Consider the following 5,333-nt stretch of genomic DNA (forward strand, 5'->3'; position numbering starts at 1 on the left):
GGGAAGCATACCTATCAATTCCCAGCAATACAAACTGTCTTCCGTACTCTGCAAAAACTGAAATGCTAGAGCGGCTTTTTCATCAGGGAGGGTCAAAAACAGTCCATCCGGGGTGCACTGAATAGTAGCATGCAGTTTACAAAGCAGATCCCTCCCCATGAGATTAATTGGGCTTTTATCATATATCAGAAAAGAATGCATCACTTCAGAGCCTTCAACAGTTATTTTAGTCCTCTGAGATAACGGTTCCGCAATGGGAACCCCGGAAACACCAACAGTGGTGATAAAGTTGGATGTAGGTGTGCATACATGCTCTGCAGTTTTTACAGTAGAAATAGTTGCTCCACTATCTACCAAAATTTCAACGGTATTTCCGTTAACTTGAACGGGCATTATCGGGTCTTCGGCGGGATTACTAGAAAGTTGAATAGTTGCAGCTTGAATATGAAATGGTTGTTCTGATCCCGCCCCTTCATGGCCTCCCTATGCTTGATTGTAATATGTTGGCTGCGTGTAAGCAGCTTGTGTGGGTGGGGCTGGAAGAGCAGGAAATGACGTAGTCGCTTGTGGAGCGGGTAGAGCCGGAAATGATGTAGTGGCCTGTTGTTGGTTCTGGTTATTGGATTTATTCCGACGACGACGACCGCTCTTACACTCTTTAGCCCAATGTCCCGCTGCACCGCATTTGTGACAATTTCCACGTTTCGGATTATCCCTGTTTTTGTTATTGTTTTGACCACCCTGCTGTCGTACATACTGCATCATTTGTTTTGAGCTAGGAGCATTATTACCAGTGGAGAAAACATCATTCCTATGCATAGCCATTATTTTGTTTATAGTTGACTTCCAGTCGTTGGTGCTCCAGTCAAGGACTGATAGTTTGTAAGCGGCTTGAACATTCGGTCTTAGATTTTGCACAAAAATTTGCACCATGAGACATTCATGTTCATCTCACTTTATTCCAGCATTGATATCCCATGTTTGTATAAATCACGGTGTGAATTCAGGCGTAGACTATTTTGCTTCCTGGATGCAACAAACTTCTTTTGAGAAATCAATACATTTTGTATGCATTTGGTTATTGCATTTTTTACTTCAACATTTAACCAATAAATCAAAGTTTTGGGTGAGGCCATTACCCACCCTCAGCTGCTCAGGGAAAACAAACTCATCTTAACACAAGATCCACTCAGTTCTGCAAGTGAACTGGATTAAGTGTTTTTCTGATATTCTTCCATGAACTCAGAATTCCATGGTTTTTAAACGGCCATGTTGTCAATCATTATTTTTACAAGCATTTATTGAAGATGTCTGTGACACTTCAGAGGCAGGGGCAAAGTTGTTTTCCTATGTGCCTCTGTGTTTCTGGTTCGCCTAATCGAGTGTAACATCAGATTTAGGCATTTATGTAGTAGCGTAAACAAAGTGTGCTTTTAAGTAGAGCCAGTTTGATTTTTATAGCTTGACATATACAGTTATTTCTATTATTATTTGAGTACAAACTGCACAATTATCGATTCATAATGAGCACCATGATTGGAGTTGAAGTTGATTCTGAGTTGATTTAAAGTGTGTGAAACATATTCATCAAGTTGAAACATGTGTTAATCAAGTTTAAAGAAGATTGTACTATCTACACCAAAATAGTATGCAATGATTGTTACAATACTTAACTTCAAACACTTGAAACATTTTTTCTTTGCAGTAGAAATAACCTATATCCTATGACAATTTAAGTAAAAAGGTTACTTTTTAAATGAAGTTGAACAGAGCTACCTTTAACAGTATAATCCTTGAAGAGGGAGAACAGAGATGTTGTTTTGTTTTGGCTTTACAATCTGCACTTCCTCGTCACTAAGGTCTGTGTAAGGCTCCTCCTCTCTGGGTCTGGCTCCTTCTCCTTCTAAATCTGACTCATTAGACTGTCTGCTCTCTTCCTTCTCCTGTCTGTGCATAATCTTGACTTTCCTTTCTAATTCACTACTGTAGCTGTTAGTAGGAAAAGTTCACTCTCTGCCTTACTCTGCCTTAGTTTGTGATGTGCTTGGTTGTTCATCTACAGTATCATTGCATTGCAAGAGGGCCTTGTATTTAAAAGTTGCAGAAAGACGAAGAGCGCTTTTCCATTGTTTTTTTGTTGTTCCGACAGTGTTATCCTGACCTTGGCTAAAATACTCAACAAATCATAGGGAGCGGGAATCTTGGCTTGGTGCTTTGCCCAGCCATACATCATAGCTTTTGCACAATTTTCCAAATTATCAACATGTCGCTGCTTTATCTTAGCCATTTCTAAAGCTCTAGTTTGCAACTTAGCTTCTACTACTTGCATTGACACATTTGGCATTTAGATCAGTTACCTTTTTAAGTCACTGGATTCAAACTTGCAGCTTTTGTCACTCACTCTCACACCACCACTACATCTTTTTACAGACCAGTCAACCACACTTGCATACATTATTGGATGCATCTGGACTCACAGGATAGATTTCCACCATTAGGGTTAACATTTATCTCAGCCATTAGCAGCTTTTCTTTCTCAAATGTTCCCTCATACGGCCACATGCCATTCATCCATTCACATAAAAGAGAAGTGAACGGAGACACAAAATCCCATCCTTCCAGTCTACCGACAATTCCAACAGAAAACATTGCCTTAAACTGTGATGCCTGGTCAGATGTGTGTGTGTGTGTGTGTTTGTTTTAGCACACTGCTTATCATTGACAGGTTGACCATCTAACTCCACATTGGTTGTTTTTTTACAGAAAATATTTTGTCTTTGATTTAGCCTTTGCTGAGTCAGTTTGCATATTTTCAGATTCACATCGCTAAAATCAGACGCATTGTCTCTCAGGCGGATGCAGAAAAACTAGTCCATGCATTTGTTACTTCAAGGCTGGACTATTGTAACTCTTTGTTATCAGGCTGCTCTAATAAGTCTCTTAGGACTTTGCAGTTAATTCAGAATGCTGCTGCACGTGTTCTGACAGGAACCAAGATCAGAGATCACATCTCTCCCATTTTGGCTTCCTTGCATTGGCTGCCTATTAAATCTAGAATAGAATTTAAAATTCTTCTCTTTACTTACAAAGCTCTCCATGGTCAGGCACCGTCGTATTTAAAAGAGCTCATAATACCTTACTACCCCTCTAGAACACTGCGCTCTTAGGACGCTGGGTTCCTTGTGGTTCCTATAGTTTCCAAAAGTAGATTGGGAGCCAGAGCTTTCAGCTATCAGGCTCCTCTTCTCGATCTCGCCTCTCTCTATATAGATATAAATATATAGATATATATATATAATATATAAATATATTTCTCTCTATACTCTCTCTCTATTACTAATAATCTCCATCTCTCTATATAGAGGTTCTCGTGGATCGTGGTGCTGCTGTGATCCTGCACGACGCCCATACATATATTATTACTGTCATTATTACTACCATATCTGTTACTGTAATCATTTTTATCATTCATTGTAAATTCATGTCATTTTATCAGTCATTGTACATATTTTTGTGTTAATTTGTCCTGTACACGTGACATCCATTGCCGTCTGTCCGTCCTGGGGAGAGGGATCCCTCCTCTGTGGCTCTTCTCTGAGGTTCTTCTTTCTTCCTTTTCACTTTACCGTTAAAGGGTTTTTGTGGGCAAGTTTTTTCCTCACTCGAACCGAGGGTCTAAGGACAGAGGGTGTCACTCCCTGTACAGATTGTAAAGCCCTCTGAGGCAAATGTACTTTGTGACTTGGGCTATACAAATAAAATTGATTTGATTTGATTTATCTACTGCTTTGGACAGATCATTACCCATTTTCGCTTGCGCAGTAGGACATTACACATCCAGACAAACAGATTTCAAACCACAATACAGCAGCATCAAAGGTCAGTCTTCACACCTTTCTAACTACAGCAGTGGTGATCTGAGGTGAAAGGATGAAAAATGTCTTTCTTTTTCTCTCCCAGTGTATACACATTTAAAATCAACGTTTCCCAAAGGACACAGAGTAGATCCCCGATCTTGATTCAAACAAGGGTGTATTTAAACTCCCCCGAAAATGTATTTTCTATAGTTTAAACCTCAGGTGGGTCTCTCTGTGCCGAGTGCAGCCCAAAACTGCCCTGGAAACAAACAGCCACGTAGTGGCAATGCAGTGGGTCATAGACCCACCTGCCCATCAGATCTACACACTGTACACTGCTCTGTAATCATTATTGTTACAGCTCTCTTTTATTTTTTTAGAGTCGTTTTTTATTTACACCATTGTCAGCTTTCTTGATTCTCACTTTAAATCAATATGTCGAATTGAACATCTAACTGGGATGTTTGTATGACACATACGTTCCAAACAAAGCCAGAGGTTTCAGCCAGGACATTGTCCCCAAGACACTGAATCTCCTGACCCCCTGGTGGGTCTTAAATGTTTTTTATATTCCAGGCAGATTAAATAAGCACATAGTTTTTTTATGATTTTGTCAAACGCAGACATGGTAAGGCATAGTAAAAAACTTTGCACTTACCACGTCTTTGTTCTGTTGAAATCCTGTTCGTGACGCCAATTGTTGTGGAGAAATTGCTGAAATCAAAGGTCAGGTGAGGTCAGGAGGGAAGAAAGTGTTCAGGGAGCCTCGATGTCTTATGCTGTATTATTTATTGACGCTTGGCCAAGGAGAACTAGAGCACTCTCAAAGTACACCTGAAGTGCTTGAGTCGGTCTCCCCATTGCTGGACGAACGCGTGATGGTGGATATACTTTAAACCCAAAGATCACACCCCAAATACTATACGCCCCAGAATTAGTCAAAGAGAATGTCTTTACTCTTGGAGGTGTTATTGTCAACATATTCTAGTCTGGGGACACAGATGTCCGCTTACGCAGATTGGAACGGCAACAACAAGCTATCTATTATGACTAGGAAGGCAGCAACAGGCCTCTTCGCCCCTGGCCACCACAGTGTTGAGATATGGTGGCACCTAGTCAAAGACAAACAATTAATACTGCCGAGAACCACAAGGCTCACACGTGGCCTCAACTACTAAGGATAGAAAATTCCATAACACATGTATTTACAACAGTTTTCTTAAGTTGCAGCGCATTGAGCTTCTCCAGCCCACTCACTGCGTTGTGGTGGAAAGCCCAGTAACAGTAGTGTAGATCATTGGCTCTGAACCTTAAACTGACAAACCCTGACTAAGTAACATGTTTTATTTTTAAAAGGGAGACAAGGGCTTGCTCCAGGTGGGACTGGTGAATTAGAGCGGCAAGGTGTATTTGGGTGTCCCCGTTAAAGGACGGAGGCAGATGTCGATGTTTATGCAAATTTATTGCCGTTGAAAG

This window comes from Larimichthys crocea, unplaced genomic scaffold (assembly GCF_000972845.2).
Source record: "Larimichthys crocea isolate SSNF unplaced genomic scaffold, L_crocea_2.0 scaffold199, whole genome shotgun sequence".
Taxonomy (NCBI): domain Eukaryota; kingdom Metazoa; phylum Chordata; class Actinopteri; family Sciaenidae; genus Larimichthys; species Larimichthys crocea.